General features: G+C 42.1%; 1 protein-coding gene and 1 pseudogene; both read right to left on the bottom strand.

The window, feature by feature from the left end:
• The window catches only part of Erich1 (glutamate-rich 1), a gene marked incomplete at its 5' end in the record, with an annotated part of 52,793,804 nt that overhangs the window by 6,905,858 nt on the left and 45,862,823 nt on the right, over positions 1-25,123 (bottom strand).
• Hnrnpa1-ps35 (heterogeneous nuclear ribonucleoprotein A1, pseudogene 35) lies at positions 20,711-21,740 on the bottom strand (annotated as a pseudogene).

The following is a 25,123-nucleotide window of genomic DNA, read 5'->3' as shown; positions in this document are numbered from 1 at the left end:
AGTGCTTTCCTTGGTACTAGGAAACTCTTGCAGTACTCTCTCCTGGTGTGTTCAGACAAGATGAGGATTCTTTAGTCTGTCCACTTCTGTTCTCTCCATGTTCTGGGCATTTTCTCTTGGTCTTTGACCTTTGAAATATTGATTATAATGTCTTGTGGGTGGACTACATTCATTAATGTTACTGTATTGTATGTAGTGTGAGTGTGTGTGTGTGTGTGTGTGTGTGTGTGTGTGTGTGAGTTTCTTGAAACTTGCTTGGTTTCCTCAATAGTTTTTTTTTTTTCACTTTTTTTTTTTTTTATTAACTTGAGTATTTCTTATATACATTTCAAGTGTTATTCCCTTTCCCGGTTTCCGGGCAAAATCCCCCTCCCCCCTCCCCTTCCTTATGGGTGTTCCCCTCCCAACCCTCCCCCCATTGCCGCCCTCCCCCCATAGTCTAGTTCACTGGGGGTTCAGTCTTAGCAGGACCCAGGGCTTCCCCTTCCACTGGTGCTCTTACTAGGATATTCATTGCTACCTATGGGGTCAGAGTCCAGGGTCAGTCCATATATAGTCTTTAGGTAGTGGCTTAGTCCCTGGAAGCTCTGGTTGCTTGACATTGTTGTACTTTTGGGGTCTCGAGCCCCTTCAAGCTCTTCCAGTTCTTTCTCTGATTCCTTCAACGGGGGACCTATTCTCAGCTCAGTGGTTTGCTGCTGGCATTCGCCTCTATATTTGCTGTATTCTGGCTGTGTCTCTCAGGAGCGATCTACATCCGGCTCCTGTCGGTCTGCACTTCTTTGCTTCATCCATCTTGTCCAATTGGGTGGCTGTATATGTATGGGCCACCTGTGGGGCAGGCTCTGAATGGGTGTTCCTTCAGTCTCTGTTTTAATCTTTGCCTCTCCCTTCCCAGCCAAGGGTATTCTTTTTCCTCATTTAAAGAAGGAGTGAAGCATTCACATTTTGATCATCCGTCTTGAGTTTCGTTTGTTCTAGGGATCTAGGGTAATTCAAGCATTTGGGCTAATAGCCACTTATCAATGAGTGCATACCATGTATGTCTTTCTGTGATTGGGTTAGCTCACTCAGGATGATATTTTCCAGTTCCAACCATTTGCCTACGAATTTCATAGACTCGTTGTTTTTGATAGCTGAGTAATATTCCATTGTGTAGATGTACCACATTTTCTGTATCCATTCCTCTGTTGAAGGGCATCTCGGTTCTTTCCATTTTCTGGCTATTATAAATAAGGCTGCGATGAACATAGTGGAGCACGTGTCTCTTTTATATGTTGAGGCATCTTTTGGGTATATGCCCAAGAGAGGTATAGCTGGATCCTCAGGCAGTTCAATGTCCAATTTTCTGAGGAACCTCCAGACTGATTTCCAGAATGGTTTTACCAGTCTGCAATCCCACCAACAATGGAGGAGTGTTCCTCTTTCTCCACATCCTCGCCAGCATCTGCTGTCACCTGAGTTTTTGATCTTAGCCATTCTCACTGGTGTGAGGTGAAATCTCAGGGTTGTTTTGATTTGCATTTCCCTTATGACTAAAGATGTTGAACATTTCTTTAGGTGTTTCTCAGCCATTCGGCATTCCTCAGCTGTGAATTCTTTGTTTAGCTCTGAACCCCATTTTTTAATAGGGTTATTTGTTTCCCTGCGGTCTAACTTCTTGAGTTCTTTGCATATTTTGGATATAAGGCCTCTATCTGTTGTAGGATTGGTAAAGATCTTTTCCCAATCTGTTGGTTGCCGTTTTGTCCTAACCACCGTGTCCTTTGCCTTACAGAAGCTTTGCAGTTTTATGAGATCCCATTTGTCGATTCTTGATCTTAGAGCATAAGCCATTGGTGTTTTGTTCAGGAAATTTTTTCCAGTGCCCATGTGTTCCAGATGCTTCCCTAGTTTTTCTTCTATTAGTTTGAGTGTGTCTGGTTTAATGTGGAGGTCCTTGATCCACTTGGACTTAAGCTTTGTACAGGGTGATAAGCATGGATCGATCTGCATTCTTCTACATGTTGCCCTCCAGTTGAACCAGCACCATTTGCTGAAAATGCTATCTTTTTTCCATTGGATGGTTTTGGCTCCTTTGTCAAAAATCAAGTGACCATAGGTGTGTGGGTTCATTTCTGGGTCTTCAATTCTATTCCATTGGTCTATCTGTCTGTCTCTGTACCAATACCATGCAGTTTTTATCACTATTGCTCTGTAATACTGCTTGAGTTCAGGGATAGTGATTCCCCCTGAAGTCCTTTTATTGTTGAGGATAGCTTTAGCTATCCTGGGTTTTTTGTTATTCCAGATGAATTTGCAAATTGTTCTGTCTAACTCTTTGAAGAATTGGATTGGTATTTTGATGGGGATTGCATTGAATCTGTAGATTGCTTTTGGTAAAATGGCCATTTTTACTATATTAATCCTGCCAATCCATGAGCATGGGAGATCTTTCCATCTTCTGAGGTCTTCTTCAATTTCTTTCCTCAGTGTCTTGAAGTTCTTATTGTACAGATCTTTTACTTGCTTGGTTAAAGTCACACCGAGGTACTTTATATTATTTGGGTCTATTATGAAGGGTGTCGTTTCCCTAATTTCTTTCTCGGCTTGTTTCTCTTTTGTATAGAGGAAGGCAACTGATTTATTTGAGTTAATTTTATACCCAGCCACTTTGCTGAAGTTGTTTATCAGCTTTAGTAGTTCTCTGGTGGAACTTTTGGGATCACTTAAATATACTATCATGTCATCTGCAAATAGTGATATTTTGACTTCTTCTTTTCCGATCTGTATCCCCTTGATCTCCTTTTGTTGTCTGATTGCTCTGGCTAGAACTTCAAGAACTATATTGAATAAGTAGGGAGAGAGTGGGCAGCCTTGTCTAGTCCCTGATTTTAGTGGGATTGCTTCGAGTTTCTCTCCATTTAGTTTAATGTTAGCAACTGGTTTGCTGTATATGGCTTTTACTATGTTTAGGTATGGGCCTTGAATTCCTATTCTTTCCAGGACTTTTATCATGAAGGGGTGTTGAATTTTGTCAAATGCTTTCTCAGCATCTAATGAAATGATCATGTGGTTTTGTTCTTTCAGTTTGTTTATATGATGGATCACGTTGATGGTTTTCCGTATATTAAACCATCCCTGCATGCCTGGGATGAAGCCTACTTGATCATGGTGGATGATTGTTTTGATGTGCTCTTGAATTCGGTTTGCCAGAATTTTATTGAGTATTTTTGCGTCGATATTCATAAGGGAAATTGGTCTGAAGTTCTCTTTCTTTGTTGTGTCTTTGTGTGGTTTAGGTATAAGAGTAATTGTGGCTTCGTAGAAGGAATTCGGTAGTGCTCCATCTGTTTCAATTTTGTGGAATAGTTTGGATAATATTGGTATGAGGTCTTCTATGAAGGTTTGATAGAATTCTGCACTAAACCCGTCTGGACCTGGGCTCTTTTTGGTTGGAAGACCTTTAATGACTGCTTCTATTTCCTTAGGAGTTATGGGGTTGTTTAACTGGTTTATCTGTTCCTGATTTAACTTCGATACCTGGTATCTGTCTAGGAAATTGTCCATTTCCTGAAGATTTTCAAATTTTGTTGAATATAGGTTTTTATAGTAAGATCTGATGATTTTTTGAATTTCCTCTGAATCTGTAGTTATGTCTCCCTTTTCATTTCTAATTTTGTTAATTTGGACGCACTCTCTGTGTCCTCTCGTTAGTCTGGCTAAGGGTTTATCTATCTTGTTGATTTTCTCAAAGAACCAACTTTTGGTTCTGTTGATTCTTTCTATGGTCCTTTTTGTTTCTACTTGGTTGATTTCAGCTCTGAGTTTGATTATTTCCTGCCTTCTACTCCTCCTGGGTGTATTTGCTTCTTTTTGTTCTAGAGCTTTTAGGTGTGCTGTCAAGCTGCTGACATATGCTCTTTCCTGTTTCTTTCTGCAGGCACTCAGCGCTATGAGTTTTCCTCTTAGCACAGCTTTCATTGTGTCCCATAAGTTTGGGTATGTTGTATCTTCATTTTCATTAAATTCTAAAAAGTTTTTAATTTCTTTCTTTATTTCTTCCTTGACCAGGTTATCATTGAGTAGAGCATTGTTCAATTTCCACGTATATGTGGGCATTCTTCCCTTATTGTTATTGAAGACCAGTTTTAGGCCGTGGTGGTCCGATAGCATGCATGGGATTATCTCTATCTTTCTGTACCTGTTGAGGCCCGTTTTTTGACCAATTATATGGTCAATTTTGGAGAAAGTACCATGAGGAGCTGAGAAGAAGGTATATCCTTTTGCTTTAGGATAGAATGTTCTATAAATATCCGTTAAGTCCATTTGGCTCATGACTTCTCTTAGTCTGTCGACATCACTGTTTAATTTCTGTTTCCATGATCTGTCCATTGATGAGAGTGGGGTGTTGAAGTCTCCCACTATTATTGTGTGAGGTGCAATGTGTGTTTTGAGCTTTAGTAAGGTTTCTTTTACGTATGTAGGTGCCCTTGTATTTGGGGCATAGATATTTAGGATTGAGAGTTCATCTTGGTGGATTTTTCCTTTGATGAATATGAAGTGTCCTTCCTTATCTTTTTTGATGACTTTTAGTTGGAAATTGATTTTATTTGATATTAGAATGGCTACTCCAGCTTGCTTCTTCTGACCATTTGCTTGGAAAGTTGTTTTCCAGCCTTTCACTCTGAGGTAGTGTCTGTCTTTGTCTCTGAGGTGTGTTTCCTGTAGGCAGCAGAATGAAGGGTCCTCATTGCGTATCCAGTTTGTTAACCTATGTCTTTTTATTGGGGAGTTGAGGCCATTGATATTGAGAGATATTAAGGAATAGTGATTATTGCTTCCCTTTATATTCATATTTGGATGTGAGGTTATGTTTGTGTGCTTTCATTCTCTTTGTTTTGTTGCCAAGACGATTAGTTTCTTGCTTCTTCTAGGGTATAGCTTGCCTCCTTATGTTGGGCTTTACCATTTATTATCCTTTGTAGTGCTGGATTTGTAGAAAGATATTGTGTAAATTTGGTTTTGTCATGGAATATCTTGGTTTCTCCATCAATGTTAATTGAGAGTTTTGCTGGATACAGTAACCTGGGCTGGCATTTGTGTTCTCTTAGGGTCTGTATGACATCAGTCCAGGATCTTCTGGCCTTCATAGTTTCTGGCGAGAAGTCTGGTGTGATTCTGATAGGTCTCCCTTTATATGTTACTTGACCTTTTTCCCTTACTGCTTTTAATATTCTTTCTTTATTTTGTGCGTTTGGTGTTTTGACAATTATGTGACGGGAGGTGTTTCTTTTCTGGTCCAATCTATTTGGAGTTCTGTAGGCTTCTTGTATGTCTATGGGTATCTCTTTTTTTTAGGTTAGGGAAGTTTTCTTCTATGATTTTGTTGAAGATATTTACTGGTCCTTTGAGCTGGGAGTCTTCACTCTCTTCTATACCTATTATCCTTAGGTTTGATCTTCTCATTGAGTCCTGGATTTCCTGTATGTTTTGGACCAGTAGCTTTTTCCGCTTTACATTATCTTTGACAGTTGAGTCAATGATTTCTATGGAATCTTCTGCTCCTGAGATTCTCTCTTCCATCTCTTGAATTCTGTTGGTGAGGCTTGTATCTACAGCTCCTTGTCTCTTCTTTTGGTTTTCTATATCCAGGGTTGTTTCCATGTGTTCTTTCTTGATTGCTTCTATTTCCATTTTTAATTCCTTCAACTGTTTGATTGTGTTTTCCTGGAATTCTTTCAGGGATTTTTGCGATTCCTCTCTGTAGGCTTCTACTTGTTTATTAATGTTTTCCTGTGCTTCCCTAAGTGTGTTCATGTCTTTCTTGAAGTCCTCCAGCATCATGATCATATATGATTTTGTAACTAGATCTTGCTTTTCTGGTGTGTTTGGATATTCCATGTTTGTTTTGGTGGGAGAATTGGGCTCCGATGATGGCATGTAGTCTTGGTTTCTGTTGCTTGGGTTCCTGCGCTTGCCTCTCGCCATCAGATTATCTCTAGTGTTACTTTGTTCTGCTATTTCTGACAGTGGCTAGACTGTCCTATAAGCCTGTGTGACAGGAGTGCTGTAGACCTGTTTTCCTCTCTTTCAGTCAGTTATGGGGACAGAGTGTTCTGCTTTCTGGCGTGTAGTTTTTCCTCTCTACAGGTCTTCAGCTGTTCCTGTGGGCCTGTGTCTTGAGTTCACCAGGCAGCTTTCTTGCAGCAGAAAATTTGGTCTTACCTGTGGTCCCGAGGCTCAGGTTCGCTCGTGGGGTGCTCCCCACGGGCTCTCTGCAGCGGCAGCAACCAGGAAGACCTGTGCCGCCCCTTCCGGGAACTTCAGTGCACCAGGGTTCCAGATGGTCTTTGGCTTTTTCCTCTGGCGTCCGAGATGTGTGTGCAGGGAGCAGTCACTTCTGGTTTCCCAGGCTTGTCTGCCTCTCTGAAGGTTTAGCTCTCCCTCCCACGGGATTTGGGTGCAGAGAACTGTTTATCCGGTCTGTTTCTTTCAGGTTCCGGCGGTGTCTCAGGCACAGGGGTCCTGCCGCTCCTGGGCCCTTCCCCACGGGAGCCCAGAGGCCTTATACAGTTTCCTCTTGGGCCAGGGATGTGGGCAGGGGTGAGCAGAGTTGGTGGTCTCTTCCGCTCTGCAGCCTCAGGAGTGCCCACCTGACCAGGCGGTTGGGTCTCTCTCTCACCGGGTCTGGGAGCAGAGAGCTGCTGCGGGCCGGGATCCGCGGGTGTGGGACTTCCGGTAAACACAGAACGTGCCCGGTCCTAGAGAAATTCTGCTTCCATGTGTCCCAAGCTCACCAGGCAGCTTTCTTGCAGCAGAAAATTTGGTCTTACCTGTGGTCCCGAGGCTCAGGTTCGCTCGTGGGGTGCTGCCCAGGGGCTCTCTGCAGCGGCAGCAACCAGGAAGACCTGTGCCGCCCCTTCCGGGAACTTCAGTGCACCAGGGTTCCAGATGGTCTTTGGCTTTTTCCTCTGGCGTCCGAGATGTGTGTGCAGGGAGCAGTCACTTCTGGTTTCCCAGGCTTGTCTGCCTCTCTGAAGGTTTAGCTCTCCCTCCCACGGGATTTGGGTGCAGAGAACTGTTTATCTGGTCTGTTTCTTTCAGGTTCCGGCGGTGTCTCTCCTCAATAGTTTTTATTAGCTACCTTTTCAGTTGCTGTGATAAAACACCACGAACAAGGAAACTTATATTAGAAAGACTTTATTTGGATTCATGGTTCCAGAGGGATAAGAGTCAGTCATGGCAGAAGTTATGGTAGCAAGTAGCAGACAGGATAGCAACACCAGGAAGCTGAGCGCACAACTTCAAACGTAAGCGGGAAGCAGAGAAAGCAAACTGAAAGCAGTGGTGGAGCTCTATTCCCTCAAAGCCTCCCCTTTCCCTTGACGGTCTCTTTCCAGGAAACCACACTTCCAAACCTCCCCAAACAGCGCCACCACCTGGAGACTACGTGTTCAAACACTGGGGCCTGCGGGGGACATTTCTCACTCAAACCACTGCACGGCTGCTCTAAACCCACGTTTTAGGCTTTATCTCTGTTGGTTATGACTGGTTTCTGTACCTCACTTTCACTTTTAGATGGGGTCATGGTTCATGGAAAGGTTTTTTTTTTTCCCACTCTCCCCAGTCTTGGAAATTTTTAATTAACACATATTTCTAGTACCCGGAAATGGGATTCACTGACCTTTCCATACATGAAAGCAGACATTGGTTATATCTGTTTTCTACTGCCTGTGTTCCTTTCTCTTCCCCTTCCTCTAGTTTCTTTACCAATTCCTATTAGTCTCTTTTCACCGGAAGTTCTCCATGTTGCTCGGTGGGCAATGCAATCTGTGCGTTAAAATCATGCATTTATTGCAATCTGTGTTTACTTTTCCAGAAATTCTAAGCAGGCCGATTATTGTAGTCACAGTATTGGGACACTGTAAGTCACTCACACATTTTCAGCACTAGCTGTCACCCTAAGACTGGATTTGCCACGAGGCCACTTTTGTTTGTTGTCACTGTTTCAACACTAGAGGGCGATCCAAACCCAGATTTGTCCTAAACTCTCCGTGGGCGTATTGTTTAGAATGAACTGTGAATGAGTGCCTACACCTCTACGTGTCTCCCACAGCTAAAGTGACCCGGGGCTGTCACCCAGAGTTACTGCCTGCGGTCAAGCTCTGCAGTATACTGATTGGTTAAGGCAGAATCATTACGAGGCCAGCATTGCAATGCCGTGTCTTAAGTACAAAGATCAGCACAGCATTCGTGCAGGACCAGTGATGGGAAAAACTGAAGCATAAGAAACAGATCAGAATAAGAGAAGGATAGTTGAAGAGATGAAGAGAGAAAGATCTTGCTGGATCTCAAAGGCAGTGACAGGATACTTGAAAACGACAGAGAAAAAGGTGGGGAGGGCAAGGAAAAGAAGCCTCCTGAAAGAGAATCAAAAGCCACAAGCAAGCCGACATCCTCACTTCTGATAAAGCAGACTTGAACTTCAAACTACAGAGGGTGTGGGAAAGGTTAATGTTAATAGGTTGATAGAGGGACTGATTCTTCATGAGGTAAAGCAATGGTGAGAATTTACGCAGTGAACGTTAGAGTTTCTCAATTTCATCAAACGCCCTAAGGAAACAGGACGGACCAGGTAGACTCTGATAGGACAATGGTGAGAGACTTCACCTCTCCATGGTCATCTTTAGGTAAGTTATCCAAACTAAATCTTAGCAAAGACACCTTGGAGAGAAATTACCCTATAGATCAAAAGGCTCTAACGCTCCTGAAGAATGTCCCATCTAACAGATAGGGAATAGAGGTTATTCACAGTGCCACATGGAGCTCCAAAATCGATCACATTATAGGCTGCAAAGCAAGTCTTAAGAAATTTTTAAGAGATGGAATGAACCCTTGGTTTTTTTTTTAAGATTAATTTATTTTACATATGAGTACATGTTGGTGACTTCAGACACACCAGAAGAAGGCATCAGATCTCATTACAGGTGGTTGTGAGCCACCATGTGGTTGCTGGGATTTGAACTCAGGACCCCTGGAAGAGCAGTCAGTGCTCTTAACCGCTGAGCTATCTCTCCAGCCCGAACCCTTGTTTTTTTGCAAGCCATAGAACAAAATTTGAAAGTTACAAATTTGAAAGCAAGAGAAACCACAGAACTACAAAAGCTGAAAACCAGTAGCACACTTCCGAATAAACAGAAGGCCCTGAAGAAATCAAGGAGGAAATTTTAGGATTCCCTAGAATTAAATAAAAGTAGTGATAGCATGCATATACATATGCATATAAAATATCAATTTAGGTTCTGCATCTGAGGGAAAAGACATAAGTTTGGCTTTGAGTCTGACATATTTCACTTAACATAACAATTTCCAGTTCCATCAATTTTCCTGAAATGTCATTTTTTTTACAGCCTAAGGGGGGATTATTTTAATGTTTAAATCACATATACACTATAATAATGGGAGTTATGTGCTATTGGCTACTGCCCGTGGATCATGCTTGCCCTTCTGAACTTGCTCTTCCAACCTTGTTGCTAAGGACACCACATTATTGACTCGGAACATAGAGAAATCAATCTGGTACAGACCTGGTAGTTTTATTCCGATCGGCTAGCTTTCACAGTGCTGCATGGTTGTATGTGTGCAACCTGGGGGAGAAAACTCATGAACAGACTTACTCTGCTATGAACCCATGTACTACAACAATGACTGGTTTGGCACTGGTGCAGTAGTGACACAGATGTCACGGGCATAACCAACCACCTTCTGCTTGAAAGCCCATTCCACAAGGTGGAGCTCGTGCATAGTAGGAAAACCCTAGCATTACTATTCTGCTAAACGGACATAGTATTATTATTCTATCTTCTAAGTCAGTGGTTACCAAGCTTCCTAACCTGGTGACCCTTTAATACAGTTCCTCATGTTGTGGTGACCCCCAACCATACAATTATTTTATTGCTACTTCATAACTGTAATTTTGCTACTGTTATGGATAGCGATGTAAATATCTGATATGTAGGATATCTGATTTGTGACCCCCCCAAAGGGTTCACAATTGAGAACCTCTGACCTAAGTTCTTATCTTGATTCCCATCGATTAGTGCACCTCTCATCCCTCATCAGAGAAGCTTCTTTTTGTAGTAGACGGTAACTAATAGACCCACAACTCGTTAACATGTAAGAGAATAGCAAATTTGAGAGTTCTCATGCATGAATGGGGACTCTGTGAAATCTCATGGCTCAGGGACCATCATGGAAAAGAGCGCATGGCTAGACATGACAGAAACATTGCACACATGAACACAAACCACTTTAACTACATATAAGAGCTGTACAACATCAAGCCAGACAAAATCCTAGCATGGATGCGGGGGCTCATGGAATTCAATCTGATGAGCTGTTGGTAATAAACAACTCCTGGGGTCCAGAGAATCAGTTTTTGTTCAGGGATGAGGTCCCTGAGAGGCTACCCATGCTCCAATAGATGGTTCTATACCCAAGCACATAGAGGTTGGTTTTGTTTTTGTTTTGTTTTTATTTTTGTCAACTTGACTCAAGCTAGAGAGTCATTGGAAGGAGCAGCCTCAATTGAGAAAATGCCCCTACTAGCTTAGCTTGTGAGCAAGTCTGTAATTGCATTTTCTTGATTAATGATTTGCATTAGAGGTCCCAGTCCACTGTGGGGTGCTATCCCTGCTCCAGTCCTGATGGTTTAAGAAAGCAGGGTGAGTAAGCCAGTAAGCAGCATTCCTCTGTGGCTTCCCCATCAGTTTCTGTCTCCATGTTCCTGCCTTGAGTTCCTTCTCTAACTTTCTTAGATGATGGACTGTGTGCAAGTATGAGATGAAATAAACCTCTTCCTTCCAAAGTTGCTCTTATATCTGCCTGCCTGCCTGCCTGTCTCTCTGCCTGCCTGCCTGCCTGCCTGCCTGTCTGCCTGCCTGTCTGTCTGCCTGCCTGTCTACCTGCCTGTCTACCTGCCTGCCTGTCTGCCTGTCTGCCTGTCTGCCTGTCTGCCTGCCTGTCTGTCTGTCTGCCTGTCTGCCTGTCTGCCTGTCTGCCTGTCTGCCTGTCTGCCTGTCTGCCTGTCTATTATCTATCTATTTGAGACTTGGTCTGTCTATATAGTCCTGGATGTCCTACTCACTGTGTGGAGAAGACTGGCCTTGAACTCACAGAGTTCTACTTGCCTCTGTCTTCTGAGCACTGGGTTAAAGGTGTGTGCCACCCTGCTGGCCCCTGGTCATAATATTTTATCATAGCAATAGAAACCCTGTTAAATAAACAAGTATTATTGTTCTCCCCCTAAGTTCTTACTCCTCTCCTTTAAAGTTTTTTTTTTTTTTTTTTTTTTTTTACTGGAAACGTTGGAGGGGCTGATGATTGATCCACATGGACTAATGTTCTATATTGATGTTAATAAGATCCATTCTTCCTCCCTTATCTTTTCCCTGGCCCAGCTATCATTCTGAAGTTATCAGCATCTCCCTGAGAACTCATAATAATGGTAGAAAAAGATTCTAATATTTTGAAAGAATCTACACGGGTGGTAGGCCTACATTGGGCATTTCATAGTTTTCTCCTCTTTTTAAAAATTGCGTATTTTTATTGATTCTCTAAGGATTACCCATCATGCATCCTGACCATACACACTTCCTAGTCCTTCCGTGTCTGTTCTGCACCCTTGTGACCTCTTCCTCCTCCAAACAAAAATAATAAAAGTAAAAGTAGGGATAAAAAAAAGTCCAATTTGTGTCATCCATATCAGCAGAGCATGGTCAACCTCTCAGTGGCCTGCCCCTTAAATAGAGTGGAATCCCTTCCCTCCCTCAGGCCATCAGTTGTGAAGAACTTCTCTTTAGCATCCCCATAACACTTCTTAAGAATTCTCTCTGGTGGGTTCCTGTATAGGCATTTTTTTGGGGGGCAGGGGAGGGAGTTTGGTAAAAATAGAGATTGTTACCGAAGCCTTCCATGTGCCTCCCTCTCAATCATCTGTAGTCATCAATATCACAGCAAGAGCAGCCTCCATGGCCTTCTCAGTCAGCAGGAGCATGGAGCATGGGCCTCCAGATGGTTTCTGGTCACAGTTCAGACCTCAAACATAGTTCCCAGCTGCAGTAGGACTGTGGACATAGACATAGTCATTGGAGGCAGCTCAGACCTGAACATCAACACAGCCTTTGGTGTTAACACTGTTTTTATCTTTGTACCTATAGATTAGTGTACCTCTCAACCCTTATCAGAGACCCATTGAGATGGTTTGAGTATACTTGGCCCAGAGAGTGACACTTTTAGGAGGTGTGGCCTTGTTGGAGTTGCTTAGGCCTTGTTGGAGAAAGTGTGCCCACTCCCTCACTCCCACCCCGGCTGCCTGGAAGCCAGTCTTTCTGGTTTCTGCCTTCAGAATAAGATGTAGAACTCTAAGCTCCTTCTCTAGCACCATCCCTACCTGGATGCTGCCATGGTGATAATGGACTCATCTGCTGAACCTGAAAGCCAGCCCTAGTTACATGTCCTTTATAAGAGTTGCCTTGGTCATGGTGTCTCTTCGCAGCAATGGAAACTCTAAGACACCTATGTTTTTAGTTATAAAAAACTTGAAATTTTAATTATAAGAAAATTTTCAGAATATTCATGAGGTTTTTCTTATTCCAAAGGAGTTTCAGTGCAAAAGGTAATTATGCATTTGTGTGTGTGTGTGTGTGTGTGCGCGCACGCACACGCGTGTGCATGCGTGTGTACTGGTGCGTGTATATGAACAAACATATGTTTGCATGTATGTACACGACAGTGGTTGACATTCATTCTCCATATTATTTTTTGAGACAATGTTTTCCCACTGAATCTGGAGTTCACAACTTTGGTTGTAACCGCTGACAAGCAGGCCAGGCCTCCCCTTGTCTATACTGCCCCAGTGTGGAGATGATAGGCAGGCAACCCCATACTGGCTGGGGTTGAACTCAGTTCCTACAGAAAATTATTTTGAAGATGTTAACATTAGGAATTTTTAAAAAATTTATTAAGATTATGGCTAGAACACTGGGCGTTTCCTTAACCTTTTACATTCATTACAAACCTAGTCATAAGGTTAGTGAAATACAAACAAAAATGACAACTTTTCCTCTGACTCAAGTTTAATTAATACAAGATGAACTGAGATAATCTTCTGAACAGTCATTTTCCCTTACCCCTCAGTTAATTAAATTCCTCCAATCATTAAAACAATATTTATGATCTTGGTACCATTGATTTTCTTTTCGGCACTTCAGATGGCTTGAACAGACGCAGCCTTCCAGATGCTTGGAAAGTTCTGATAAATGCAGCAAACCTTAGGTGAAAGTTTAGTGTCACTGAAAAGCTCCAAGTCTTTAACATCTGTCAATTCGCATCACATATCCCATTGCATGCTGTGACAGGGAATCGCTCTAATTTTCCACGTTTTCTCACTTTTCCCAAACGTAAAGAAAGCCTATTACCACTTGCATACCAAATATACAGACTGTCCCAACAATTTAAAAAGCTATTCCTGGGTTGGGGATTTAGCTCAGTGGTAGAGCGCTTGCCTAGCAAGAGCAAGGCCCTGGGTTCTGTCCTCAGCTCCGAAAAAAAAAAAAAAGACAAAATAACAATAAAAAACTATTCCTGAATGAAACGCTAAAGTATTAATAGACTGACTTATTTCCTCATATCTCAAGGCAGACACGGGTTCTGAACATGTGACCAGATCTTGGAAAGGACAACTGGGGAATGGAACTAACGTTCACAATGTGACACATGCATTCAGAAGCAAGACCAGCATCTGCTACTGAACACCAAAGAACACCCAGGGCTAAGACTGGCGTCTTGGGAGTCCGTGAAAAGAATGTCCAGAAACAAGACCAGAACCAGCACCCAGGCAAGAGGCTCCATTCAGATTCTGCATTGCCATCCAGTTCTTGTTTCGTTACTGGTATTCTTCCCCCGTTTAACGTCTAACATAATTTTAGTGGGCCAGTTTTGTTCACTCTCCTCATTCTTTCTTTCCCCCTTTCCATCCTGCTTTGGGATAGGTTCTCCCAAAGAACACAGACTGGCCTGGAGTTATGGGTCTCCGTGCCTCAGTCTCCTGAGAGCTGGGACTTTTAAGGTTCCTTTACTTTTTCCTCTTCCCCTCTAACCTTAGACTTGTATCATCTCCCCATACCTCTTATTGTCCCCTTTTACTCCTTTATTTCTTTCTCTGCTATCCTAATCGTTATTGTTAGTTTTCCTTTGCTTATTGTTTGGGTCCCTCAGTAACTAACATCTTGGTGCACACAGAACCATTTGGGTCTTTCCCTAAAACTACTGAAGTAAGGGGTGTCTGTCCTGTGAGTGATCACCACTGTGTTTCTACAGCGGGCCTATCCCTTTGTTGTAAGCGTTCCTCCAGAGAGTGCTCTACTCTCTGAGTAGTCCTGAAGGTTGACTTGCTGCTCTGAGCAAAACTTGAAGGTCTAACTACTGAACTACACCCCTGATCTATCAGAGAGAAACAGCATCTTAATCCTATTATGACTTAGTCTCATTTCTACATTGCAAACATGTCCACGAAATAAATGTGGGTGATTAAGGAAGGAAATCCAAGCAGCCAGCTAATCCCAATTGTGCAAGTCCCAGTGCAAAAACACAAGAAACATGAAAGACCAGGGCAACATGACTTCTCGAAAAAACTGGCTAATCCCACAGTAATGGCCTCCAATGAGAACGAATTATATGAAATCCCAGACGAGTAATTGGAAAGAATATTTGTAAGCATGTTCAAGGAAATCAAGGAGAACACGAATTCCTGAACAAATTAAAAGAGAACACAAACAGCTGAATGGAAAAAGAGCCAATACGGGACAGGAGTATGGAATTTAATAAATAGGTTTACTGTAAGAGATCGAGCTGATGTACCGGAAATAAGAAGTTCAATAAGTAAAAAACAAACAAACAAAAAAATCAGTGGAAACTATCAATCAGACAGAAGAGGACAGAGCATCAGATCTTGAAGATGAAGCGGATGGGTTGGGAATTCAGACAATACAAAGGTAAGTCAATAAAAAAGTCTGAATAAAACATACATACTCTATGCAATACTGTGAAAAGACCAACCAACCCTGTTACTCATAGGCAGAGAGAAGGGAGACTTTTGGACTAAAAGCAGAGAGAAACCATTCGAGACACTTTCTCAAATCTAAGTAAAGAAACGGCCATCCAGGTCATTTAAAACACAAACATGCAAGACCAGAGAAGAGCCTCTGTGTCACAGCATAGCCAAAGCACCATGTGAAAAAAGGAAATATGTAGAAAGTTGTGGGGGGCATCTAGTCAAATAAAAAGGCACATGAATCTGAATAATGACATATTTCTAAGCAGAAACTCTGGAAGGCAGGAAGGCATGGAGTGATGTATTTTAGGCTCCCATGCTGGGTAGCTCACAACTGCCTGGAGCTCCCGATATAGAGAGATCTGATACCTTGGTAGATGGGGCACCTACACTCATGTGCACATATGCACATACATACACACATATGCATGAGTGTATCTCATCTACCATGCACACATATGCATATGACTAAAAACAAAAACAAAAACAAATCTTAAAAAGCAAACATTGTCATGATGAAAGTCAACACTAAGGACAATGAACCAATAAGATATATATTCAGAAACAAAAGCATATGCAAACCTTGTTCCTTGATTTAAAACTATTGGTCAAATGAAATTGGCCACAGCCGATTATTAGAGGTATTAGAAGTAGGTGGGTTTCGAGTTAACTGGTTGGGGGTGGAGAAGAGAGAGGAATGAGGTGAGACGGGGAGGGAAGGAGGAAGAATGAGAGGAGAGGAGGAAGCCACTATGAGGGAAGATGCACCATGAGCATATGGCCAGGAGAAACAGCAAGTATTTGGGGTACACCGCTGGGGAAGTAGCCAGGTCAGCAGTTAGAAAAGTAGATTAGGGGTTACTCCCCAGTAACTGTCATAGCTAAGTAAACAACCATAGTGTGAATCTCATTTATTTGTAAACTAATCGGGGTTAAGCATAGATTGGTTCCACTACAGATCTGAACTCACCTACAGAGGGATGTGGCTAGCAGCAGAGGGGTGTGGCTGGCATCAGAGGGGCGTGACTGGCATCAGAGAGGCGTGGCTTGCATCAGAGGGGCGTGGCTGGCATCAGAGGGGCGTGGCTGGCATCAGAGGGGTGTGGCTAGCAGTTTATCAGCAGCTTTGATTTCTTTTCACTTTCTGGTCTTCGGTCAATCTTATTTTGTACTATCGATAGTTTCTAGTATTCTATTTTACATCTTCTCTGTCATTGACAGACAGCTTTGATGGGTTGGAATCTCAAAGGTTATCTTAACTGCTTTGCTGCATCTGTGGCAACCTTTTAGAACAATCTCTTCTACCTCTGTATTCATGGCTTAGAGGATGTAGATTTGGGAGTCTGACTTGCAGTTACCTGTCTTTCCCCCTAATTAGCTGTTTGTTTTAAAGCTGCCTTTGTAGGGAAAAGGTCACGATTTTCAAATAATGTAGTTGTATATTGCTGTTTCATGATTTCTATAATTTCCTTTAATTTACTGCACATTTTAGAATGACCGTATATTAATAAAAGTGACTATTAATCGTTGTATCCTATGTTTGATTTTTAAAAGAGACTGATCTATTGTCTTACTGTCCAATTTGGAATTTGATCCAAACTAAATATTCAAATTCGATCCAGGACAAATATTCCAGACTTGGTTAGGGGAGTATGTTTTTATTTCCAGTTTAAAATAAGTAAGAAATGACTGCTGAATATTTTTTTTATCCATCTAGTTTCCCTCGAGATACTCATATGTTTTGGCTTATTTCTGTGTTAATGTGTATTGATTTAAGAAGATTGAGTCCTGCTCCATTCCTGGAACAAGCCTTATTTGGTCATGGAATATTATTCTTTTAATACACTGCTGGATTCTCTATTATTTTAGCTAGAGTGATAGATTAAAATAACAAGTGGTATTAATTTTTTAGTTTTCCTTTTCATGCTTTTTTGTACTTACCTTAAGTTTTCGTTTGAGAGCCATGCAAGCTTTTGAAAATTAACCAGGAAGCCGCCGCCGTCCTCTATGCTCTGAGAAGGCTTAAATACCACGGGAATTGTCTGTTTGCTAACGTTTGGAAAGACTCATCGGTGAACCAAAAATCCTTGTCTCTAAACTGGTTCTTTCCAAGCATCAGGGTTTCGGAAGCTATGGTTAGTAGTCACGAATCATTTGTACTTAAACCGTTCATCCAGCGGAGTTGCTCTTCGCCACCTTCCCCGACTGGGATCGGGTCCTGGAGCTTTTGCTTCCTGGAGCTGAAGCTCCCGGTAGGAAGGAAGATCCTGCGGCTTCAGATCCTTTGCTCTTGTGCTCACACTGTGCCTTCACCCAGAGGGTGGTTCCTGGGAATCGATCCCTAAAACCGTCTAAGTTTTATCTGGCATTTATGGCTGGATTGAACTCAGGTCATCCTGACTTGGTTGCAAGCGTCTTTACCCACCGATCCATTTTGCTGGCCCCCCCATTTTTTATGTATTTTGCTTCTTTGTACTTTAGATATTGTAGGCTTAGGTTTTTCAAAACCTACTTTAATAAGGGTTCTCAAATGTTCCGACCTCCTACCCCCTTCTATCTTACTGTCCAAAGGTAGGAGAGAAATGATGGTAAAGAGGACAAGGGGATGTGGACCTGTTCAGAAGTAGTGCTTTGGGACAATTCCAGTCTTCATTGTCATACCCACAGCCCAGACTGAAAGTGTCACAGACACAAATCAGCAGCAGTGGCACGATCCAGCAGTCATGAGTCACCAGGAGAAACCAAAACCAGCTGGAATGCCAGGAGAAGTTCTCTGCTGCTCCTCTCTCAACAGAGTGAAGATCAGCAAAGACAGGAGACTGAGGAAGCGTTACACAGCCAGCAGTGCAAGTGCCCTACTGTTGGGTCCTACTTACACTCTTTCCAAACATTATGTGTCCTCTCACCGGTCAGCAAAACGTCACACGACACAGCCAGAAATCTCCACCTCAAAATATACTGTCACAGACAATACAGAGACAGTCTGGACAGTCATGAGTCACATGGACAAGGGACACAGTTTGAGAGATATAACCTAGTGGTGTCGTGCCATATTAGTCTGTGGACAAACACTCTGATATGAGCTTGATTGGAAGCCCCACAGAGGCACAAATCCCAGAATGCATCCCTGTCATAAATGACACACGGCCAATTACAAGGTTGTTCAGTTCCTGTTTCTATTTTTCATGAGAATTAATTTTAATTTTTAGATTTAATAACTAATTTATATTACAGGCGCTTAATGAATTGCTCTTCAGTGGGGTCCATTCCAGATACAAACACATAGTTTTCAGTTTCTCTCGATGTTTCTTCTTCGATTTTTCCATCTAAACGTTGGCTTGGTTCGATGCGAGGCTTCTGATTTCTTTATAGAAAGCTTTTTATCCACACTTTTAAACCTTTTCCCACAATCCTTCCTTCTTCTACTCTTCTGCCTCTGTGCTTGCGTTCACCTGAGAGGACTAAAAATGTTAGGGAATCATTTTCTCAACAGTAAATTATCTCACAAGAGCATTCTGCCCTCGGGTCTTTTTGCTCAGTCTTTTCTCAGAAAGAGAGAGGGGACCGAGAGAACAAAGAGATAAACTGGACGGGTTGAGGATGAGGAGGAACTTTTAAGTGGGGGAGGGAAAAGTGAAAGCTCTGAGGACTGGGTTAGAACTGGAAGATTGTCTGTCAGGAACTCGTGGGGTGTGGAACTCCCTCCATGTCATAACTAAATACCGATATGTATTGACATGCATGTGTCTGCGTTTCTTTTCCAGTTTCTGTGATAAAATAGTCTGACCCTCACCCCCACCTCCCCAAGAGGGAGGGAGGAAAGGTTTATTTTGGCTATAGTTCAAGGCACATCACCATGGTAGAGAAGTCATGACAGCAGGAGCCTGTAGCAGCAACTGGTCAGATTCTGTTCACAGGCAGAAAAGATACAACATCTCAGCTCTCCCTCCCTCTCCCTGTCCCCCCTTTTCTCTTTCCCTACCTCCTCTCTCCCTTCCTTCCTCTCTTCCTCCCTTCCTCCCCCGTCTCTTTCTGTGTCCCTGTCTCTATGTCTCTGTGTCTTTCTATGTCTCTGTCTCTCTGTCTTCTTCCTTCCCTCCTTCCCTCCATCCCTCCCTCTCTCTGTCTCTTTCTGTGTCTCTGTCTCTCTCTATGTCTCTGTCTCTCTGTCTCCTTCCCTCCCTCTCTCCCTCTCTCTATTACAGTTCAGGAATCTGCCTAGGGTATAACACTACACACAGTAGTAGTGGACAGGCCATCCCAGCTAAACTAAAGCCATCAAGCTAATTCTTCTGAGGCACGCCCAGAGGCTGTCTTGCAGGTGACTCTCGATTTTTAGCAAGATGACAGTTAATGCTAGTCATCAAAACATGTATGCCCTCCTTGGGGAAAGAACCAAATCCAGTCAGGGGCAAAGAAGTAGATGAGCCTAGAATGTCTCATGGTAGAAAGTAGCATAATGCTCAAAGAACTTGGCCGGTGCCTCAAAAGGACACAGGGGAGCTTAAGGGGCCCTACTAGCCAAACTGAGGACACCATGAGCATTAAAATGGAGAATGAGTATTGGGAGAGAAGCTACCGACTAGAATAAACATCTCAAGTCAATTAGTTAGAAAGTAAACATTAAGCAGAACCCCATACTCGATAGAGGGGAAAGCAAGGTCAACTGGACTGTGGACAGCATCATAAGGCAGTGCTGTTTGCTTGGCTTATGTGGTGTTATGGATCAGATCCAGGGTTTTTCATATGCTAGGGAAACATTGTACCACAAGCCATACCTATGCAGTTGGTAAGCTACTTACTGGGCTGACCAACTGTGTCAGCTTGACAGAACCTAGATTTACCTGGAAAGAAAGCCTTAATTGGGAATTGAGTCTTTTTTTTCCAATTTTTGAGATCTTTTTCATTTGAAGGTAATATTAATGCTATTAAGTTCACAAATATGCTATTTTTTTATTACCCAATCCTAATTATCTAAAACACACATTGCAAACACACAAATATCTATTCTCTCCACATGTCAGCACCCATTCATCACAGTTTTGGAAACGGAGAGAATAGATTCCCCTTAAACTGCAAGTCAGTGGGTGTTTCTTTACAGTTAACTTTAGCAAAATTCAGACAAAATCGTAATTAACGATGATCTTCTTTACTTGTTAACTCACAAGGAAACCCCTTCGAAACTTCATTTTGTTAAAGTTTCTGTACTAAAATGTAGAAAAACTGAACTACACAAATATTGAAAAGTTAAAAATTCCTTAATTTTTAATTCCTGGTGTCACTGCCTCAATTTCCAGGACAGTGTACCTGACGTAATGAAAAGAAAAAGACAAAGCGACAACAGGTAAAAGACCTTGGGAGTGTACATCTAATTGTTACTACAATGCATTAATCGATAGCTGCACTCTTTGCAAACTGTGACTGTGAGCGTCCTGAACAAGAAGGACTTCCTGTTTAAGCTGCAGTGACTTTTCTGACCATGGATCATCGTTCCTTCTGTGGATTTTACAGTTCCTCTCATGCATTTGGGATGACTGTCTCAAAGTAACCTGCAGCTTTCCTGACAACATCTTGCTCTCTCTCCTGCTGAGAACTGTAGCTCATTTCTGTTTTATTTTAAAACCTTCTGCTACCATAGCCACCACTTTCACCTCCAGACCCGTAGCCACCACCATAGACTGCCTGAGCTTCTTCCACCAAAACTGTCCCCCTTCATGGGTCCATGATTTGATTGTTGCTGTCCACTGTAATTCCAAAGTCATTATAGTTCCCACTACCACCATAGTTACGTCCACCAAAATATCCTCCTTCATTGTAACCATCAAATCATCCTCCTCCACCATCACATCCGCCATCTTGGTTTCCATAACTCTGTCCACCATCTCCACAACCTTTCTATTACTGTAATCAGGACCACCACCATAGCTCCCAGCATCACCTCCAAATCCATGGTATCCACCATCACCACTTCCATAACCGCCTGTGCTGCCACCACCTCCACCACCATAGCCTCCTCTTCCACCAAAGTTTCCTCCATGACCCATAAAGTTGCCAGATCCACCTCCATGTCCTCTCTGTGATCCATCAGACGGCATCTCTTGTTTATAATGCTACTTTTTCACGTCACAATTATGCCCATTAATAGTGTGGTAATTTCTGAACAGCAATTTTATCAACTGTGTCATGATCACCAGAAGTTACAAAAGCAAATCCTCTCTTTCCTGCTCTGCCTGTCTTCCATAACTTCTGTGGTTTCGATCTTGCCATACTTTTCAAAGTAGTCTCTCAGATTATATTCTTCTGTATCTTCTTTAATACCCACAACAAAGCTTTTCTTCACCTTTAAATGGGCCCCAGGCTTCACAGACTCCTCTCTAGAAATGACTCTCTTTGGTCCCACCACATGTCCATCAACCTTGTGTGGCCGGGCACACATTGCAGCATCCACCTCTTCCACACAAGAGTAGGTCACAAAACCAAAGCCTCTGGAACGTTCTGTTTGAGGATCTCTCATTACCACACAGTCTATAAGTGTGCCCCATTTCTCAAAATGTTCTCCTAAGCTATCATCTGTGGTTTCAAAGCTCAGACCACCAATAAACAGCTTCCTCAGCTGCTCTGGTTCCTTTGGATCATGGCCCTCCATTTTGAATCCGATCGCCTCTTCCGACTCGAGTTCATATCGAGGATTTGAGTCTTAATTTGAAATTATCTAGAACAGGTTGACATGTGTGTATGTCTTTGGAGGAAGGTCTTGATTTTAATTGATCACTATGGGCAGCATCATTCTGGAGGGAGCAGAGGCCTTGCAAATCAGTGTATGTTTGAGCAACATGGTACTGACATTTATCATGGGCCAAGGTAGTAACACCAGACAATACAAAATGGCTGACATTGGGTTTATTTGGAGACACCCAGAGCAAACATCGGTGTAAACTGTGACATGGGGTTCTTGCAGATGGTCATTTTTGTGTGGATTTTGTGTGGACGTGGCTTTGAAACATGAGTGTGTAAGTGTTTCTGTGGGATGCTGGTTGAGATTCCTTCCAGAAGTGGGATAGCCTGGTACTATGGTAATTCCATTTCCAGTTTGCTTGAGAGATCTCTGCTCTAACTTTCAGTGGCTTCTCAAGTTTTCCTTCCCTCCAGCAGTATGAAAAGTTTATTTTCCTTCACATACTCACCAATATCTTTTGTCTTTCCTTTTAAACTTATTTTTAATTTTCCCTTTTTTATTTAGTCTTCTCTCACCTCTTACATCCTGACTCAGTTTCTTCTCCTTCCCCTCCCCACAGTCTCTACCCCCCTCCTCTCCTTTTCCCCAGATCCACACCCCCCAACTCAGAAAAGAGCAGTCCTCCCAGGGACAACAACCAAATAGGACATAACAAGCTTGTGGTGGTTTAATGATGCTTGGCCCAGAGAGTGGCACCATTCAAAGGTGTGGTCTTGTTAGAGTAGGTGTGTCATTGTGGGAGTGGGCTTTGAGTCCCTCCTCCTAGCTGCCTGGGAGATAGACAGTCTTTTCTCCTTTTCGCCTTCAGATGAAGATGTAGACTTCTCAGCCCCTCCTGCACCATGCCTGCTGGGATGCTGCCATGCTCCTGCCTTGATGATAATGGACTGAACCTCTGAACCTGTAAGCCAGCCCCAACTAAATGATGTTCTTATAAGAACACACATGGTGCCTGTTCACAGCAGTAAAACCCTAAGACACCTTGTCAGATGTGTGGTTGGCAAAGGTCTTCCCATTCACTATACTATTTGTTTCATTTACTGTGTAAAAGGTTCTTAATTTTTTTAAAAAAAATTCAATGCAATCCCACTGGTCAGTTCTTGCAATTATTTCCTAAGCATTTGGAGTCCTTTTCTGACCATTGTCTTTACCTATATCTTGATTTGCTTTCCCTATTTTTCTCCACCATTGTCAAAGTCTCAGATCATGTGGACATATCTTATCCATCTGAATTGATTGGTATGCCTGGTGGGAGGTAGGGATCTAACTCCAGTCTTCTAGACCTTTTCTTCCTTGATTGCTCTGGCTAAGAGGTAGTATATCGAGTAAAAGTGGACACTGTTAGCTCATTCCTGATTTTAGAGGAAACATCTTGAGTTTTTCCCCTTTTAGTTTAATCTAGGCAGTGGTCTTGTACACAGCCTTTATTTTACTTTATTTTATTTTATTTTATTTTATTTTATTTTGAGTTTTCCTTCTGTATATAGCCTTTATTATGGTCCTTCTAGTCCTAGTTTCTTCAGAGGTTTTATGGCAAAAGTCCTAATAGAGATGATGGTATGATTTCTGTTTCTAATTCTCTTGATGTGTTGCATTATGTTTACTGACTTGCATATGTTGAGCCATCACTAGAACGTGGCAAGCTTGATTGATTGGGATGGATATGTTGGTAACAGGTTGTTAAATTTGATTGGTGATTATTTTATTGAGGATTGTTGCGTTTGATTGTTTTTGTTGTGGTTGTTGTTGTTGTTACTTTATGTGGTTTTGGTGTTGGGGTAATGCTGGCATCTTGTAATGAATTTCATGTGTTTCCTTTCCAGTTTTAATTCAAAGGATGGGTAGACAGAACTTAACAGTGAATCTGCCCAGTTCTGGGCTTTGCTTTGCTGAGAATTGCTCATTTTAGTTGCTTTTGTATAGATCTGTTTGAACCGTTTACATTCCAGATTTAATTTTGCAGGGTCATAATTTGTCTGATCCTTATCCTAGATTTTTCAGATTTTTGGAAAATGTGATTTTTAAACTACTCCTTAATGATCTTCTGGATTTCATTACTACGTGTTATGACATCCACTCTTTGACCTCTAATTTTATTTATTTAGATCTTCTCTCCTTTTCTTGTGGCTAGTTTGTCTAAAAGCTTATCAATCTCATTTTTGCTATGAGCCAACTCTTGGTTTCCCTGATTCTTTGTATTGTTCTTGGTCTCCATGACACTCATTTCTGCCGTGATCCTTATGATGCTCTTCTGTCTACTGCTTTTGAGTTTGGCTATTTCTTGTTTTTCCTAAGACCTTGAATTGGGTGGTGAAATTATTTCTTTGACTTTTTTCCCTGTTGTGTTTATGTGGAATATATTCCTGTGTATATATGCAGAGGTGAGATGTCAGTTTTGGGTGTCATTCTCTATTGCTCTCCGCCTTTTTTTTTTTTTTGAGATTGGCTCTCTCAATGATATCATATAATATGATATTAAAATATCATATTTATTTGTGTGTGTGTTTCTGTGTCTAGATGCATTTTTTGACCCTTTTATTTGGGTCTTTTTCTTCTTCTTTTCTTTCTTCTTAAAAATAATTTATGTTTATATTATGTGCATTGGTGTTCTACCTGCATGTATGTCTTCGTGAAGGTGTCAGGTCCCCTGGAACCTGAGTCATAGACATGTGTGAGCTGCCACTCGGACACAGAAGATTGAACTCAGGACCTCTGGAAGAGCAGTCAGGTGCTCTCAACCACTAAGCCATCTCCCCAGCTCCGCCCGGCTCTTTTTCTTGTTTGATTATTTCATCCTATAATGGTTTGCTTATTTTTATTTCATCTTGTGTTATATTTTAATTTGATGTTATTCTTTTGATGCCTGTTTGTTTTCTAAGGAGACTGTGATGAAAAGATGTGGGTTAGGAGAGGTGGGGAGGTGGAAAGGAACTGGTAGAGTAGGGGAGGCGAAACTAATCAGAATATATTGTAGAAAGCAAGTCCAATTTAAAAAAATAAGAAAAAAATGTAAAAGATAACGGATTATGGAGGAACTCAGTGTTAAGGCTAAGGAAATAAAAACTGTTAAGCAGCCTTCTAGAGGGAGTACTCAGAATCTACAAACATTCTCTGCCATTGGATGCCTTTTGAGGAAACCAGGCTAGTAGTTCTCCATTTTCTCCTTTCTCTTCACTAAAAACCATTGTTGGAAACTCCCTTTCTGTTCTATTGCACCCTCCACTGTGGGTGTGTCCTTAGTCATTGATATGTTTGTCTCATACAACCTTGGCACATCACCTGCTACTGTAACC

The sequence above is a fragment of the Rattus norvegicus genome, chromosome 16 (assembly GCF_021556685.1).
Source record: "Rattus norvegicus strain SHRSP/BbbUtx chromosome 16, alternate assembly SHRSP_T2T, whole genome shotgun sequence".
NCBI lineage: Eukaryota > Metazoa > Chordata > Mammalia > Rodentia > Muridae > Rattus > Rattus norvegicus.
This window is presented reverse-complemented; position numbering and strand designations above follow the sequence as displayed.